Source organism: Anomaloglossus baeobatrachus, chromosome 1, assembly GCF_048569485.1.
Source record: "Anomaloglossus baeobatrachus isolate aAnoBae1 chromosome 1, aAnoBae1.hap1, whole genome shotgun sequence".
In the NCBI taxonomy this organism is placed as follows: domain Eukaryota; kingdom Metazoa; phylum Chordata; class Amphibia; order Anura; family Aromobatidae; genus Anomaloglossus; species Anomaloglossus baeobatrachus.
In genome coordinates this window covers 755403694-755423500 of record NC_134353.1, presented here as the reverse complement: position 1 = coordinate 755423500, position 19807 = coordinate 755403694, and positions in this window count along the sequence as shown.

Here is a 19807-nt window from a genome sequence, read left to right as displayed (position 1 = left end):
TTTTTCCTCGTAACGCTGTTTTGTTTTCGCATGATAATTTGTTCTTGTCACTTTCCCATGTGTTTGTGTGGTGTTGTGAGTTGTTTGTCACCTTTTGGACACCTTTGAGGGTGTTTTCTAGGTGTTTTATGTGTTTGTGATTGCCTCCCATTGTTTCCTATGCGGTTTGAATGGTTTGCCGAACCGGCTCACCGAACCGAACTCGAACGAGACCTCCGTTCGGCGAACCGAACTCGAGCCGAACCACGGCCAGTTTGCTCATCTCTAATTGTAAGATACATTGCAGCGTGTAAAGCGGGCTTAAAGCTAATAGGCGGCACATCCTTGGAAGCATGCAGTAACAATGTATTTACAATAGAAAAACTGCATATTTTTATTTAATGTAAGATATATAGTAAAGCTATGTTCTCCGTTTCTACATTTTATACAGAGTCTGATTCTTTCTACCAACTGTTCCCACACTCTCTTTGCAATCAATAGCACTTTGTTTCAAGACATATACAGATAAGGACTTTTCATAGGTCCATGCAGCTTTACTTGAATACCCTTTATTATAATGATGGCTGGACCACTAACTACCAAAAACTTTTACCTTTCATTTCTTTGTTATTTAGATTGCATGCTTGCAAGCAGAGCCCTTAATTATAATTTCTACAAAGATTAAAGAAAATCTGTCAGCAGGATTTTGCAATGAAAATTTAGGACAACATGCTGTAAGGATTAGCTGAAATTCAGCAAAGCTTCCCTTATCAAAGTCAGTGTGGTTGTTTACGTGTAATGTTTGTTTTAGCACCAGGAGCTTATCACTGCTGTGACTGGCTGCCACCTGGGTGCTCCTCCGATTCTGCCCCCTTCTGTGATTAGCAGCTTACTGTCTATAGACATTGTGTATAAAGAGCTTTGGTGTGGGTGGGGACAACTTTTTCAGATTTGCTGCATTGTTAAATCTAAAAACTGTACAGAGTAAACTAAGTGATACATGGTTTCAACCAGGGTCTCTTTGCCAATATCATGTTGCTCTCAAGTAAAGTAGCAAAAGCCAGCTGACAGATTCCCTTTAACCCCTTTATCCCTATGTCTGGTTTTCACCTTGCTGACCAGGCCATTTTTTTCCATTCTGACCAGTGTCACTTTATAAGGTTGTAACTCTGGAATGCTTCATCGGATCCTGAAACCATTTTTTCATGACATATCACATATATGATATGATATGATAATGTTTGCATTTATTTGTGAAAATATCAGAAATTTAGTGAACATTTTGAAACTATGACATTTTATGCCATTAAATCCAAGAGTCACACACAACAGTTCCTAAATAACATTTCCCACATGTCTACTTTGCATCAGCAACATATTTTAAAAATAATTTCTTTTTTTGTTAAGAAGTTGTAAGGGTTCAAATTTCATCAGCAATTTCTCATTTTTCCAACAAAATTTACAAAATCATTATTTTTTTTTAGGGACCACATCAAATTTTAAGTGATTTTGAGAAGCCTGTTAGGGCCAGGTGGACGGGCAGACCCAGGAGCTGGATCCACTGGGCTAAACACCTCACCGAGGGCAAGGTGCCCGGTAGCCGGAGCACTAGCAGGACAGTCCGTTTAGAGGAGTGGAGTAAAGAAGTCCCTGGGACCACGGGGTCTCTGATGGTAGTCCGGGTGACGGAGCTCAGGTTCGGAGGCCGAGATGTCGTCAGGCAGATTCTGGAACCAATGGAGCGAGAAGACGGGTCACCACAGGGATCGGAGATGGCAGGAGCTGACGGGATGGCAGGCCGTCACCGTTCGGGGTTCGGGTATCGTCAGGAACGGTTGGCGACGAAGGATCGGCTCTACGAGAGAGATAGGTGAGTATATCACAGACACAAGGAGACCTGACTCCTAGCTTAGAAAACACGAAGAACAGGCCCCGCCCACTTGGAAAGGATCCCCCTATATACCCAGTACCTGATCCTTCAATATCCTGTTGGAGGACACTGGCCCTTTAAGAAAGGGTCAATGACCGCGCGCGCGCCCTAATGCGCATGCGTGAGGCCCGGGTGCCAGAAGCCAGGGCAGGAAGCGGTGAACAGGAGGCAGGGGAGCCGGCCTGGAGCAGAGCTGCCGACGGGCGCCGGGAGCGGGGACCGAGCCGCCTGGGGAGCACAGGTGATGGGGGCTGGAGGCTGTGGAGCGGGGGACGCCTGATAGAGGAGCCGGGGAGCAAGGCAGGGAAGCCGGGGAGCGTGGCAGGTGAGCCGGGGAGCGAGGCAGGGGACCCGGGGAGCGTGACAGTACCCCCCCACGCCCCCCTCCCCGCAACCGGGACAGGAAGGCACGTATCAGAGGAGTACCCACATTCTCCCGGGGTTCCCAGGACCTATCCTCAGGACCATACCCTGCCCAGTCCACCAGGAAGAACTGTCGGCCTCGTACGGTTTTCATGGCCACGATATCCCTTACCGCATAGATGTCATCATCAGCAATAGGAGGAGGAGCAGAACTGGCAGCAGCGGAGAAGGGACCAAGGACAACCGGCTTGAGCAGGGAGACGTGGAAGGAGTTGGGTATTCTCATCATGGCCGGGAGCTGCAGCTTGTAGGAGACCTCATTTATTTTGCTGATGACCTTAAACGGCCCGATGTAGCGAGGACCCAGCTTGTATGATGGTAGCTTCAATCGGACGTACTTGGAAGCAAGCCAGACCAGATCTCCTGGAGAGAAACACGGGGGATCCAGACGCCTCTTGTCTGCGTGTCTCTTCATCCGCAGGGAAGCACGTCCAAGGGACGTCTTGACAGAGTCCCAAATTGTAGAAAAGTCACGGACTACAGCATCAGCAGCAGGGACATCCGAGGAAGAGGATACAGGTAATGGGATGGAAGGCTGAAGACCGTAAACGACATGGAAGGGGGAGCTGGAGGAGGACTCACTGACGTGGTGGTTATGGGAGAATTCAGCCCAAGGAAGAAGCGTGGACCAGTCGTCGTGATGGGCGTTGACGTAGTGACGTAAGAAGGAGGTCAAGATCTGATTGACTCGTTCCACTTGGCCATTCGACTGAGGATGGTAGGCTGAAGAAAAGTCCAGAGTCACTCCCAGATGTTTGCAGAGAGCTATCCAGAAGCGGGAGGTAAACTGAGTTCCTCTGTCGGACACAATGTGTGATGGAAAGCCATGCAACCGGAAGATGTGCTGTATGTAAGCGTCAGCGAGTTCCTGGGCAGAGGGCAGTCCAGCCATAGGGACGAAATGAGCCATTTTGGAGAACCGATCCACCATGACCCATATGACTGTGTGTCCGGAGGACAGGGGCAAGTCCGTAATAAAGTCCATCGCAATGTGTTGCCACGGAATGGAGGGTATAGGCAGAGGCAGAAGATGACCATATGGCAGGTGTTTGGGCGTCTTGTTCCTGGCACAAGAGGAGCAGGCTGAGACAAAAGAAGCAACGTCCGTGCGAAGGGATGGCCACCAGTAGTGACGTACAATTGTACTCCATGTTTTCTTCTGACCAGCATGGCCGGCTATTTTCGAGGCATGGCCCCAGTGCAACACTTTTTTCCTGTCAGTCTCAGAGACATAGGTCTTCCCAGGTGGTATCTGGGCCAGGGTGACAGGAGCCACCGGAATGATCTTCCTAGGACAGATGATGGGCTGGGATGTCTCCTCCTCCTGCTCCATGGGCATGAATGACCTGGACAAGGCATCTGCACGTACATTCTTATCCGCGGGCCGAAAATGGAGCTGAAAATCGAACCTGGCAAAGAACAAGGACCACCTGGCTTGTCGTGGGTTCAGTCGCTGAGCGGACCGCAGGTATTCCAGGTTCTTGTGGTCCGTGTAAATGATCACGGGGTACACTGCTCCCTCCAGAAGGTAGCGCCATTCCTCCAGAGCCAGATTGACTGCCAATAGCTCTCGGTCACCGATGGTGTAGTTGCGTTCAGGCGCTGAGAAGCTCTTGGAGAAGAAACCGCAAGTAACCATCTTCCCGGAGGAGGACTTCTGCATGAGCACCGCTCCGACTCCCGAGGAGGAGGCATCCACCTCCAAGGTAAACTGTCGGTTTAACTCAGGACGGTGGAGCAAATGCCTGTTTCAGGGAGCCAAATGCGGCGTCGGCCGCAGGTGACCAGTCCTTTGGATTAGCCCCCTTCTTGGTCAAGGCAGAGAGAGGTGCAGTCAGAGCAGAGAAGTGAGGGATGAACTGACGATAATAGTTTGCGAATCCCAGAAAGCGTTGGATTGCCTTCAGTCCGGAAGGAGGGGGCCAGTTGAGATTGGAAGAGACCTTCTCCGGGTCCATCTGCAGACCGGTATCGGAGATTACGTAACCCAAGAAGGGAAGAGAAGACTGCTCGAATACACACTTCTCGTACTTGGCGTACAGGCGATTCTCTCTCAGTCTTTGTAGTACCAGCTGCACGTTCTCTCTGTGGGTCTGGAGGTCCGGAGGGAAGACCAGGATATCGTCAAGATACACCACCACACAGACGTAGAGAAGGTCCCGGAACACGTCGTTCACCAATTCCTGAAACACTGCTGGTGCGTTACAGAGGCCGAAGGGCATCACACAGTATTCATAGTGCCCATCGCGAGTATTGAATGCGGTCTTCCATTCGTCCCTGGAGCGGATGCGGACCAGGTTGTAGGCACCCCGAAGATCCAACTTGGTAAACACACGAGCTCCTCTAAGCCGATCAAACAATTCGGGGATGAGCGGCAGGGGGTATTTATTTTTCACGGTGATTTGGTTCAATCCCCGGTAGTCAATGCATGGGCGTAGATCGCCCTCTTTCTTCTTAACGAAGAAGAAGCCTGCTCCAGCAGGAGAGGAGGACCTCCGAATGAATCCCCTTGCTAGGTTCTCCGTGATGTAGGCAGACATGTCCCTAGTTTCAGCAGGAGACAGCGGATATATCCGTCCTCGAGGTGGTGTAGTTCCCGGGAGTAGGTCGATGGCACAGTCATAAGGACGATGTGGCGGAAGTACCTCTGATTCCTTTTTATCAAAGACGTCCGCAAAGGACCAATAGGCCGAGGGCAGTCCCGGTAGGGACTCCGGAACCGGAGGTCGTCGGATGGGCTGTATAGTCTTCAGACAATTCTCGTGGCAAGAGGAGCCCCATCGGGTGATTTCACCAGTACCCCAGCTGACTGACAGTTCATGTGTCCGTAACCAGGGGAGTCCCAGCAGGATTTGATGGGACATGTGTGGGAGGACGTAGAGAGCGATGTTCTCGGTGTGCAGGGCACCGATACGTAGTTCCACCGGCTTGGTGATCCACGAGATGGTGTCAGAGAGGGGTCTCCCATCTACAGAGGCAATCACGAGGGGTTTGTCGAGTGGAGTAACAGGCACCTGGTACTTGTCCACCGTGGCCTGCTGGATGAAATTGCTTGCTGCCCCGGAATCGAGGTACGCCTCGGCCATGAACCGCGTCTCTCCCGTTGTCACTTGAACAGTCCATGTAACCGGGTCTGAGAGAGTCCCAGCACCTAGGGTGGCCTCTCCTACCAACCCTAGGCTTTGGAGTTTCCCGGCCTCTCTGGACAGGAGCGTAGAAGGTGTGTGCCCTCTCCGCAGTAGAAGCAGAAGCCCTTGGCGAGCCGTTCTGCTCGGCGTCGTTCGGACTGCCGTAAACGGTCAATCTGCATGGGCTCGTGGACAGAGACACCAGACGACGCTGACTGAAGTACGGCGGGCTTCTGCGGAGGAGAGGAATGCCGTATCGGACGTCTCTCACGGGACACCTCTTTGGATCGTTCCTGGAATCTGAGGTCCACGCGGGTGGCTAGTGCGATCAGGGCATCCAGGGTGGAAGGAACATCGCGGCCTGCCAGCTCGTCCTTAATACGGCTGGAGACTCCTTCCCAGAAGGCGGTGGTGAGGGCTTCATTGTTCCACCCCAATTCTGAGGCCAAAGTGCGGAAGCGGATGGCATACTGCCCTACCGTCGTAGTCCCCTGACGTAGCCTGAGGAGTGATGAGGCGGATGCAGCGGCACGTCCAGGTTCGTCAAAGGTGTTTCTGAATGCCTGCAGGAAGTCCTGGATGTTGGTAGTCACAGGGTCCTCCTTTTCCCACAAGGGGTTCATCCAGGCCAGTGCCTCACCCTCTAGATGTGACATCACAAACGCCACCTTGGCTTGGTCGGAGGCAAACAAGTGCGGAAGCAGCTTGAAATGAAGGGAGCACTGGTTTATGAATCCCCTGCAGGTCTTGGGATCTCCGGCATACCGGGGTGGTGAAGCCAAACGAAGTCTGGAAGCATCCGAGGAGGCTGCCACGGGAGCTGTGGCCGTGGATTGTACAGTGGAAACCTGAGATGCCAAGGATGTGGCCGTCACTTGTAGCGTGTTCAGGCGGGTATCCACAGAAGACATGAAGTTCAGCATGCGGGTCTGGGTCTCGCGCTGGCGTGTGAGTTCCTGCTGCAAGGCCGCTAGTGCTTCGGCGGGATCCATGGCCTGTTCTTACTGTTAGGGCCAGGTGGATGGGCAGACCCAGGAGGTGGATCCACTGGGCTGAACACCTCACTGAGGGCAAGGTGCCCGGTAGCCGGAGCACTAGCAGGACAGTCCGTTTAGAGGTGTGGAGTAAAGAAGTTCCTGGGACCACGGGGTCTCTGATGGTAGTCCGGGTGACGGAGCTCAGGTTCGGAGGCCGAGATGTCGTCAGGCAGAGTCCGTAACCAATGGAGCGAGAAGACGGGTCACCACAGGAATCGGAGATGGCAGGAGCTGACGGGATGGCAGGCCGTCACCGTTCGGGGTTCGGGTATCGTCAGGACCGGTTGGCGAGGCAGGATCGGCTCTACGAGAGAGATAGGTGAGTATATCACAGACACAAGGAGACCTGACTCCTACCTTAGAAAACACGAAGAACAGGCCCCGCCCACTTGGAAAGGATCCCCCTATATACCCAGTACCTGATCCTTCAATATCCTGTTGGAGGACACTGGCCCTTTAAGAAAGGGTCAATGACCGCGTGCGCGCCCTAATGCGCATGCGCGAGGCCCGGGTGCCAGAAGCCAGGGCAGGGAGCGGTGAACAGGAGGCAGGGGAGCCGGCCTGGAGAAGAGCTGCCGACGGGCGCCGGGAGCGGGGACCGAGCCGCCTGGGGAGCGCAGGTGATGGGGGCTGGAGACTGTGGAGCGGGGGACGCCTGATAGAGGAGCCGGGGAGCGAGGCAGGGAAGCCAGGGAGCGTGGCAGGTGAGCCGGGGAGCGAGGCAGGGGACCCGGGGAGCGTGACAAAGCCTAGTAATGTCTATACCCCTCAGCATCTCCAGAATGTGTTGCTCTCCACTGTCTCCACCCCACTAGTGTATTTGCGACCACTGGCCCCAGTAACGTGTATGCCCACCAGTAACGTGTATGCTTCCCAATAATATATAACCTCCCATTTTACTGCTATTCACAGTTGCTGGAGCTGCATTCATGGATCGTTGACTACAACAGAGCTGTGTGGGATCATTTTTGATAATAAATTGATGAACGAGGGATAGTGCAGTGGAGTCTTTATTCAAATAAACTATTTTTCCTGTGTGTGCCTTTTTTTCTTTTCACTTACTAGGTTAGTAATGGGGGTGTTTGATAGATGTGCCAATTTTGGGTGGCTGCAGGCTGGTATTTTTGGGTTGGGAAAGGGCTAATATGCATGAACCTTCCCAGCCTGATAATACCAGCCCAAAATGTCTGCTTTATCTTTTTGGTTATAAAAATGTGGGAACCCCACATAATTTTTTCAAAATTATTTATTTAGTTCACAGCAGCAACTTGGAAGTCCAGATGTCTTCCCCATGCTGTTCCCATTCAGTTTGAGCACTGTTTCCATCTATTTCAGCATTTTCTAGCTTCCCAGCCCTCCTAGGCGGTCTTCTGGAAAAATGCTTGAGTTCCCCATTGATATCCATAATACCCATTACTCGAATCAAGCCAATCCGAGCTTTGACTCGTTCGATTTGAGTAACGAGCACTCGAGCATTTTAGTGCTCACTCATAAGTAATCTTAAGCCCTCGACCTCATCAAAGTTTATAATCACTGTTCACAGCTTCAAAAGTTCATTGATATGCTGCTTGAGGGTCGAATTTGACTTCTCTGGTTCACAAAGCACAAATGGAAGTGGTCATCTAAGTAAAAAAAAAACAACAATTCTCAAACTATTCCGTATATATAGGTAAGTGGGATCAGGGCTGCCATTAGGAATTTTAGGGCCCCTAACTGGCATAATTTTGGGCCCCCCTTGAGACTCCAACAGAGCTCCGCCTCCATTCCTGCTCCACACGTCACACACAAGCCAATAAATAAAGTGTGAAGGGCCCCCCTTCTGTTGGGGCGCCAAACTAGAGTCCTGTTTGTCCCTCCCTGGTGGGATTCAATTACACTATGTTTTGTAATTTAAAATACTGGTGTTACTCTCCTCGCATGGGGCAGAAGAACCATTTGGGTCCTCTCAAACTCCAGAGTTTGGGTGCAACAACAAACTTAGCCATCTCTCTAGTTACACCCATGTCCAAGTGAGTTCATGTCACATAGGTTTTGAGGTTTTCCTTTTCTCAAAAAACAAATCTTCTGGAGGAGAAAACCTCTGAAACCCATCTGATAAAGTATGGCATATTTGTATTCAAGTGGAAAAAAAAAAATGAAATGTCTTCCTATAAAATTGTTTTTTTGCCACTTGGAATTGTATGGAGATTTTAGGTTACTAATGCTATTTGCAAAATGCTTTCTTTCACTGGACATCTTACGTATATGTTCTTTGAGCATATATACATAACAGTGGAGATAGTAAAAATAGATATTAAAAATAAAATATTTTTTCTACACAGCATATTTTTAATGCTTTTTTTTCTGTGGCTATGACTCTTTGTCTTAGTTTTACTAGTGCATTTCAATGTACATTATTATGGTACTTTATTTTTCTACCCCATTTATACTGTGTAACCTTACAAGAAATGCCTGTTTCCAAAGCTTTGTTCATGGATGACTTTGGATGACCTCTTGTATTTCTTATATTGTTCCTTTTCAATAGCCAACATCTTATTATATATCTTGCTCATACTAACGGGTATTCATTATAAAATTAATGTGAAAATTGTTGCCTGTACTTTCCACATTTCTAAGTGGTAAGTGGAGAAATTAGTCAGAACATCACCAGTTCAAGGATAATTCATCTGCGTGTACAAATGTAAGACACAAAAGAACAGTACTGTAAGTGTAATCAACAGATGGAAAGCAAGCAATTAAGTGAAGAGCGCATCAGAGCAACCAGACCTTGAGTTACACTTGATTTACCAATGTCCTGACAGCAAATACACTGCAAAGTGTCCCTTTCAGCATCACCCTATGTAACTGATCCGCTTGAACATTCATAAACATAACATTATTGACTTTGAAAAAAAAGAAAGGTAAAATATGATAAGAAATAAAGTTACAATAGCTGTAAATGATTCAGATAAGTTATAGGTACCATATAATACTATGAACAGAAATCGCAATGATGATAATGAACTGAGATGGTCAAAAACATAAAAAAACATAAAAGAATAACTGATGCCAGTTATGTTGTTGGCAAGTTTAGAGCCTCATAGTACACCTGGGGATTATGTTTCATGCTCCTGAACACTGGAATTACTAAACTACACTTTTCTAAACTTAAAGAAGAATTCCTGCTTTTTTTCAAAGTGTGGAGCCAACATGATTGTCTATCACATCACACTCTGCTCTTCTCTTATATATAGTGTAATTAATTTCATGCACTTCATACCCCTGTTTTCTTCATTGCAAACATCATCTTAGGCCTCCTTTACACGTCAGTGAAAAACACAGATGTTTTTCACTGATGTGATAAAGGTGCGTATGTCCCTCCATGTGCCTTGATTTTGGCACACGTGTGATCTCTGTGTGCTATCCGTGATAATACATGGCGTTTAGGCACTTATACTTACCTGTCCACGCTGTTGTCCATGGTGCTGAAATCTCTCGTGAAGCTGTGTCCGGCCGCCACTGTCTCTCCTCTGCAGCTACTTCCGGGTCGGCTGTGCAGTGCATATGTGTGGCGCCCCTGAGGCTTCCGTCGCCACAGGAACATTGCACCCCATCCAGCGGTGTGATGTCCCATCCTGGGTAAGGAAAGGAGTGAATGCCGGTCCACAGGCAAATCTACACTACACCCATTGTTAGGTACACACTGGGACCAGGGACAGTGGCAGCAACCCTCCCATGCTGCATGCTGGGAGGGGCCGTAAGACCCATCCCTGCTCCTATAGGGTACAGCTTAGCAACCGGGTGGGTGGGAGGAGCCAGCCGAGTGTAGAGCAGAAAGGAAGGTCAAGTTTAGGCAGTCAGAGAAGGGGAGAGAGTCTGCGGGAGGCAGACAAGGGAGCTGAGGATAGAGTTCTAGTCAGACAGGAGCAAGGAAAGAAAGTGACGCTTCCTGGTGAAGACCCTGGGACTCAGAGGGTCCAGGTGACACCAAGCAGAGAAAAGAAGGGATTCCAGGGCCACTGCAAGGCTTACAAGCGCAGGGCCTGTTACACAAAGTCATTCGGTGGAGGGATCAAGCTGCAACAGGGGACGGTCCCTAGAAACCGAAGGAGTGAAAAATCATCTCCAACAGTAAAAACCGAGGCCCAGGGAAAGCTGCAAGCTCCCCGGGCCACAGCCCACAGCAGAACCTCTAGAAAGGGGGTAAAACATCCGACAGGTGAGCCCCCGGCCCGGAGGCTGTAGTGGAGGCCGAGCCAGGTTCATCCAACAAGGGCAAGGCTTAAGGAGACAGCTGAAGACAGAGACACTTTAGAGAAGGGTACCGGCTTTCATTCCAGGATCTACCCAGGATCGGCGGAGGTCCCTGACAGTGGGTTCCAGCCGCCCAAAGGCACCAGTGTGCTGCAGCCCAGGAAATGTGAGTAAAGACCTTGGAATTGCACCCTCTGGTGTTGTCTCAGTTATTGTCGCCTGCATAGACTTCCATCACACCATAGACTCTTACAAACACCAACTGTGCCCCGGGGTACCGCTCCACCTGTGGGGAGCAGGAGCATCTAAGCTGCCATTCCACCAGCCCCGGAGGCCTCATACAGCAGCGGCGGCTTAATAGCCGCAAACCACAGGTGGCGTCACGAAAATACAAACTTTAATCAACCCCACTGAAGCCATCTTAATTGACACCCACCAGGGTACGGAGTCGGGCCCAGCCACCACTGACTACCCTAGGACTGGTCCTGCCCAGCACCGGGTGTCCCATAGCTCTGGGGTGGGCGAGTCATATATATATATATATATATATTATCCCTGATCATTTATTAATTGTTGAGACTAATAGCTCATGTGGTTTACAGCATATCATATGCATTTGCACTTTATAGCTAAGGATTATGTGTAATTTTTGTTATTGTATCTGCGATATAGGTATGTGCGATTGATGAGTGCACCTTATGCGTTTGCACTTTATGGCTAATATACTTGATTAATAGTGAACTCTGATGCATTTGCACTTTCGGCCTCTCTCTCTCTCTCATATATATATATATATACACATACATACACACACACACACACACACACACACACACATACATACATACATACATACATACATATATATATACTGCTCTGGGCATTTGATTACCTGAATTGATATTGTATATGTCTATCTATATAGTCAGTATATCTGTCTTTTTGTGTACACTCCTGAAGAACTTTTTACTGTAAGAGGAAATTGCGCAGGTACAGAATGTCTACCTCCGAGGCAAGGTAGGGTAATTTTAGGGCAAAATAGAATAAGAGGCCCTTCCCCAATGTATTGTAATCTTTATGTGACTTTCTGTCGTACAACCTATGTAGCCTGTTTCAGTGAGCGGTGACATCAGTAACTCAGTAATGTCACCACTTGTGAGACGTTCCCAGTCTCGCGCTGCCCTCTGTGTGACTCGGCAAGAGTGGGGAGGTCATCTAAGGTTATTTATGTCATAACCGCTCTCACGGGGTCTCATGGAGGGCAGACTGATCCAGTCACAACATCAATCAATCCTATAGAACTTTTACTTCCTTTATTTAAAAGAAAGTGCAGTAGTTCATTCAATAATTTACTTCCAGTTAATGTACAGTAGTTGGCAATCACACAGAGCCAACTTTCTACCAGCACCTCCATTCATTACAGCAAATAGTAAAGTGCCAGTGGTCATTTAGTCTTTTTCAATAGTTAATATTTATCACTGAATACAATATTAGGGTGCATGCCCACGATCAGTGTTTGCAGTATTTTGGATGTAGCGTGTTTTTGCTGCGTCCAAAATGCTGCGTTGTACAGTAGCAGCAGAGTGTAGTAATTATAATGGCTAACTCAGGAATCTATTTGCATGGAGCAAAGACACAACTGAACCCGGTTTATAGGTGATAATGTTTGTATTGTAACACATGGTGATTAGCAAACAAGTGCAGAGGAAAAACAATAAAGTCCATAAACACACAGTGAAAATATGATATGAAGCCTTTAAGGAAAGTCTCTTGAAAACCTCACAGGATAATGTGATTTAGCAATGCAGTCTTTGAAGCGCAGTAAGAAAGTCTCTGAAAGTCCAAATCGAGATGTAGAGCAGTATACAATGTTCAGGAAACAAATGCAGAGCTTACCTACAATAATGATACAGGAATCTAGATTGCTTTCAAAAAGTGAAATATTATTTTTATTTAAGCAAAATACATAATCATTATAATTAGTGACATTTCACAAAAGGACAACAGTTTAGTGAATAATGGAGAGAGAATGGTATAGCCACACTAAAAATTCCTATGGTGGTGAACCCCGAGCAGGCAGTGACCCACAGTGGTATATTAATTCATTAATTGCCAGTTATGACTAAATAGCAAGAATTGCCAAGGAAATAATATCTGAAAAATTATGCACATGTGCCCAGATATCTCCATGCATAAACGCTCAACAGCCTATAATGGTCTAAAGGTGGAACTATGTGTGTATGGACTGTAATTATCATAACCATAGGTTAAAATAAGAGCTACAAATGGATACCTTTAAATGCATATGTAAGTAGTATACAATTAGTTTGTTAGTATGTTAACATAATGCTTGAATCCATCCAGGCCACATGTGGATATATTTCAGATACATATAGTATGCTAGGTAAACAAGTTATAACCTTCAATGCACCTGCAATGCTGGCATTTCAGTCCATACCTGAAGTCATATCTAATAATGATTGGAAGGTCACCATGTGGTCGGGGTCCGTCACCAGAGAACCTGCCTCAACGCGCGTTTCACCGCTTTGGTTTCGTCAGGAGGCTTGTGTGTAGAACAGTGATGTCCCCTTTTAAAGATCCCCCGATCAAGTACAGGTGTGCGCGGCCGGTCAGTTGTTATGGACGCACCCGCCCACATGATGCAGATCCCGCGAGCCCGTCGCCTGTCGAGCGCGTCATACGCCGCATGACCGCTCACGTGCGGTCAGCGGTCATATTGCACGGAGCCAGCAGGGAGACCGGATGTGTCATCCGGTCGCCATGCCAACTCACTCAGTCGGCTGACTTGCTTGCGGTAATATGCAGCGCATGCTGCAGGTGCGTCAAACCGTCAGCGCGCACACCCTGGGCTTGATCATCTAAATCACATAGGGAAATATAACATCACCAATGGTAAGAAACCCATTTCATAGATTACATCAGTACATATACTGCAAATTCATAGCCATCTATTTAGATATAATCATTTGTACTATAAGGTTAGAGAGAGAACAAAAGATCAATATAGGGGGATCACAATACGATATTCATATAACTCAGATGACAGACATAATATACCGGCTATTTCGTAATCTTTGTATATATACACATTTAATAGCCCTTGATATATATATGGAAGATATTGTAATCCCAGTTTTTTATTTCTCTCTTGTCTTTCTTTTCCTTCTCTCCCTCCTTAGGTTTGTAATTTAGGTTATTACACATCGTCCAATGGGGGTCATCATTCAATAAATGGTGAATAATAGTGGAACTATAACACACATGGGGAACTATAAGGAAAACAAATAAATACAATTAAAAAACATGTATAAGAGAATTAAGATAAAATTAGCGCTAATCTGGTAAATAAGACTTAAATCTCAGGGACTCATTTAGTCCCTTAGGTGTCATTGTATCCAGGACTACTATCCACTTAGTTTCCTTTTTCAATAATTCATTCTTGTAATTGCCACCCCTGGAACCTAAGCTGACATGCTCAATGCCTTTCACCTTAAAACCTATAGGGCTACTGTTATGATGGAGAAAAAAAAAATGCCGTGGGAATTTGGGAATTGCACCGCTTGTAAATACATACAGAGGAGTGTGACGTTTGACAACAGTTCTGCTTCCAAAAACTATTCTATCACTCATAATATTACGTGCAGGACGGATATGGTCATATACTACGCTTGGTGTCAGTGTAACAAAATATACATAGGAATGACCACAAGGCAATTACGAGTGAGAACCCTGGAACATGTGAGGGACATAGTCAATGCTAAGGGCTGTAAAGATATAGTGGGGCTAAAATCAATACCACGGCATTTTTTTCTCCATCATAACAGTAGCCCTATAGGTTTTAAGGTGAAAGGCATTGACCATGTCAGCTTAGGTTCCAGGGGTGGCAATTACAAGAATGAATTATTGAAAAAGGAAACTAAGTGGATAGTAGTCCTGGATACAATGACACCTAAGGGACTAAATGAGTCCCTGAGCTTTAAGTCTTATTTACCAGATTAGCGCTAATTTTATCTTAATTCTCTTATACATGTTTTTTAATTGTATTTATTTGTTTTCCTTATAGTTCCCCATGTGTGTTATAGTTCCACTATTATTCACCATTTATTGAATGATGACCCCCATTGGACGATGTGTAATAACCTAAATTACAAACCTAAGGAAGGAGAGAAGGAAAAGAAAGACAAGAGAGAAATAAAAAACTGGGATTACAATATCTTCCATATATATATCAAGGCCTATTAAATGTGTATATATACAAAGATTACGAAATAGCCGGTATATTATGTCTGTCATCTGAGTTATATGAATATTGTATTGTGATCCCCCTATATTGATCTTTTGTTCTCTCTCTAACCTTATAGTACAAATGATTATATCTAAATAGTTGGCTATGAATTTGCAGTATATGTACTGATGTAATCTATGAAATGGGTTTCTTACCATTGGTGATTTTATATTTCCCTATGTGATTTAGATGATCAAGCCCAGGGTGTGCGCGCTGACGGTTTGACGCACCTGCAGCATGCGCTGCATATTACCGCGAGCAAGTCAGCCGACTGAGTGAGTTGGCATGGCGACCGGATGACACATCCGGTCTCCCTGCTGGCTCTGTGTCATATGACCGCTGACCGCACGTGAGCGGTCATGCGGCGTATGACGCGCTCGACAGGCGACGGGCTCGCGGGATCTGCATCATGTGGGCGGGTGCGTCCATAACAACTGACCGGCCGCGCACACCTGCACTTGATCGGGGGATCTTTAAAAGGGGACATCACTGTTCTACACACAAGCCTCCTGACGAAACCAAAGCGGTGAAACGCGCGTTGAGGCAGGTTCTCTGGTGACGGACCCCGACCACGTGGTGACCTTCCAATCATTATTAGATATGACTTCAGGTATGGACTGAAATGCCAGCATTGCAGGTGCATTGAAGGCTATAACTTGTTTACCTAGCATACTATATGTATCTGAAATATATCCACATGTGGCCTGGATGGATTTAAGCATTATGTTAACATACTAACAAACTAATTGTATACTACTTACATGTGCATTTAATGGTATCCATTTGTAGCTGTTATTTTAACCTATGGTTATGATAATTACAGTCCATACACACATAGTTCCACCTTTAGACCATTATAGGCTGTTGAGCGTTTATGCATGGAGATATCTGGGCACATGTGCATAATTTTTCAGATATTATTTCCTTGGCAATTCTTGCTATTTAGTCATAACTGACAATTAATGAATTAATATACCACTGTGGGTCACTGCCTGCTCGGGGTTCACCACCATAGGAATTTTTAGTGTGGCTATACCATTCTCTCTCCATTTTTCACTAAACTGTTGTCCTTTTGTGAAATGTCACTAATTATAATGATTATGTATTTTGCTTAAATAAAAATAATTTTTCACTTTTTGAAAGCAATCTAGATTCCTGTATCATTATTGTAGGTAATATATGTTTCAGATGGGAATCAATTTTTGAGAATTTAAAGGGGCTGTTTATAGTTGAACAAATGCAGAGCTGTTTCTAGTGTCCAGAACAGTCCCGTGCTTTGCTACTGCATCAATTTAATGGTGTAAGCATCAAAGCAGTATACAATGGTCAGGAAACAAATGCAGATCAGTTTCTAGGGTCCAGAACAGTCCTGTGCTCTGCTACGGAATCAATTCAATTGTCGAAGCAACAAAGCAGTATACAATGGTCAGAAAACAAATGCAGAGCAGTTAATTAAGTAAGCCAGCTTACGTGACAGCAAGGCAGATCAGAATCACAGCAGGGGCTAGGCATCAGCAGCAGGTGATCAAAACCTCTGAAGAGTAGCAACAGAAGTTTCACACAGGATTTGCTGAAGTAACTTGAGATGTCATTAGGAGTAGGAAATCAGGCAGAATACTCAAGCAGATGACTGGAGGCTGGACTGGCATTAAAAAGGCAAGATAATACAGAACACATGGAAAAGAATGAAGCAGGGGACACCATCTTGGAAAAGGGCAAAAAGCCCAAAAATGATAAACAGAAACTCCAGAGTCCTGACACATAGTTTACTGGATTTCCGTGCCCACTGTTTCTTGTATTTTCTGCAGGAAACACTGACCTGCGGCTTTCCAGACTGCAGCATGTCAATTGTTTGCTGCGGATTTGCATGCGTCCTCCGTAGGGAGACCAGGAGAGAGATGTGTGCCGCCCCCACGCCAGCAGCCGGGCTGCTCAGATCCGGATTCGCAGTGTGGCTCGAGGGATCTTCTGGACCCGGGGGTCGCGTGGACACTTCAAATAAAAGGGGACGTATCTGTACGGGGATTGCCGTGAGCACTTTGTGACGCCACCCACGGTGTGGGGTGAGATGTAGCACCACCGTAGCTGTTGTGGAGCACCTGGGGATGATGGATAGCAGCTGGATATTAACCCCTCCGTGGGTAGGGATGGATGCCCCGGGGCCCAGTGTCTCTGTGCTGAGGATGGTGGTTGCAGGGGCTGGCGCACTCGGTCAGATCGGGGGATGCTGGTGTACTCACAGTCAAATGAATCACACAAGTCCAACGGTAAACCAAAGTGCCAGTGGGAGTTCACTCCCAGAAATACTGGTGGAAGCCTTGCCCACAGATGCTGACCTGTGGGATCTAAAGGGGCCCTGGCGGATGCCCTATCCGCCGCGGTGGGCTGCTAGTCTGCTCTTTTGGGACTTTGGGTGGGACAGGACCTGTAATCCTGTCGTCAACTGGTGAATTAACAAAGCCGGTGGTTTCGGTCTCTACTTCAGGGTCCAGGTACCCCCTCTGTGCACGGTTTCTGGGTCGGTTCTCCTGTGTCGGTACCGGCGGGCTCCTACTCTGTCCCGGTCCACCTTGGATCTCCGGCAGCCGTCTTCCCGTCTCCTGACAGACACGCACCACCGTCTGCCACCTGGCCAGTACGCTGGGGCTCCAACCCCAGCTACTTTGAACTCCACTCAACTCCACTTCAAACTCTCTCTGACTTCAAACTTCAACTCCACTCTTTCCCGCCCCGGGTTCTCCAGACCCCTAGGTGGGCGTTTTCCTTCCACCTGGTCCCGCCTACTGGTGTGCCTTTCCTACCCTGGTGGGGGTGACTAGGATTTTGTCGGCTCGGTGTAACACTGTGAGGAAAGGTGTTATGTGAGGCCTATTTTGTGTGTGACACCTGGCGGCGCCAGGGCGTCACATTCCCCCTTGGTTTAATACAGACCGTCCGCGGGCTGTCCGACCACTGACATTTATTGTACTGCAACTGTAGATAGAAAAATGGGAAAAACATAACATAAAACATTTCTTCCCTTTCGGGAGGCACAACTCTTAAACGTTGCAACAACCAGACTACTTTCCCATTGCACCCACCACCCAAGAAAATCTGTTCCCTGGTGCCACCGCTAAAACTGGTGGGCACCCCTTTCCCAAGTCCAAAAGATTTCCGGGTGACGTCCACACGGACCGGGTAAAAAGTTCCTTACCCGGCAGTCCTTCTCAAGGGTCCCATAGTCCGGGGACCCCTGGCCTGGAGATTAGTCACCGGTTTTAGTAGTGACTGGGCCTCGGCCTACTCTACCACAGGCCCTTCCTCCAATCAGCCTCTCCAGAGGCCGTGCCGGTGCATAGCAAGGAGGTGGATTGGGTTTATTTACAAGGCCCAAAAGTTTTTGCCCTGCCAGTTCTCAGCCTTGGTCCATTTTAAAATGTAGAATGTTTCCAACAGGGATAAAAAACTGGGGTAGCCGGGAAATTGCTACTTTACTCTTTCTCTGTAACTGGAGATGGTGGAGGGGAGTGGAGGCACAGCTGCCCATCAATCTTCACCCACTTCTTCACATCCAGGGCAAACCACCCCCTCTCTCCACAGTGCTGGGTGTGTGAGACCATATCTCCGGGCTCCAGGTCTCGATCCGGGTGTCCTGTGGACAGGTGAGGGGCTACATCCCTCTGGGACACGAAGATTTTGGAATCCATGCTCGGCTCATAAATGAACCCCCATCCCTTTTAGGGGTTACAATGGCGGACCTGCCCCTGGTAAATCGGACCCCGCACACGGAAGGTGGACTGCCGGAGGTGGTCTTTCTCCTGATATGTCCAGGATAACACCTTTGCTTTTCTCTTCTCCCGGGCAGCTATCTTCTTCTTGAGCTGCCTCTGTTGCCGCTCCCAATACAAAGCGCGGTCTTTGGGCTTCTCCCCCTGCTCGGCAGCTCAGCTTACGCGGACAACCTTACTGCCGGCTAATACCGGCTCCATTCTCAGCTGGGGGCTCCACTCCACATTAGCTTGTTCTGCTTCCCTGCAGGTATATCCAGGCTGTCCCACAAGCGGGACCGGGTACGGGTCGGCAGTCTGGGTCACTGCTGCAGCTGACTTCCGGGTCGGCTCTGCCTCTGATGCGGCCAGGTGGGCTACCAGGGCCAATGTCGTCATCTTAGGCATGGCCAGGCTCGTGGCCGGAGGGGATGTCTTCCGGGCTTTGGTCCGGCGCGGGGCTGGTACGGGTGCTGGAGTGGTGGCATGCTCGTGGCCTGAGGTCCCCATTGCCGGGTCCTCGCAGGTAGATGCAACAGGTTCCGCTGCCATGGCTTAGGGCAGCGGACCGATTGGGGCACTAGATGCAGGTGCGGGCGGCGAGGGAGGCGACGTGGCAGACGGGGGCAGACCGAGCTTCTCAGCTGGTTAGGCCGGGTTCTGGTGGAACATAGGGGCATGGGTTGCTTACCTGCTCCTCCGAGGCCATCTCCCCTTCACGTGCCCGAACGGCTGCAGCCAGGTTCCCTATCTCGGCCGTCCATCTGGCCAGTAGATAGTTGGCTTAGGCCTGGATTTTGAGGCACATCCATGCAGTCTGGGCTTCCACCCAGTCAGCAGTCCCTGGAGCAAGCTCCTTCTTGGTCGGGTTGCCGGACCGGTGAGACATCCTCTCTTGGTGGTGTCCAGGAACAGAAGATAGCAGAGTCCTGGTTTCTTTTACTCTTATCTCCTCGGATCAGATGCCGTAGTTTACAGCCTCCCCCCTGGTTGTTCGGGAGCAGTCTTTTAGGCGGGCTTTGCAC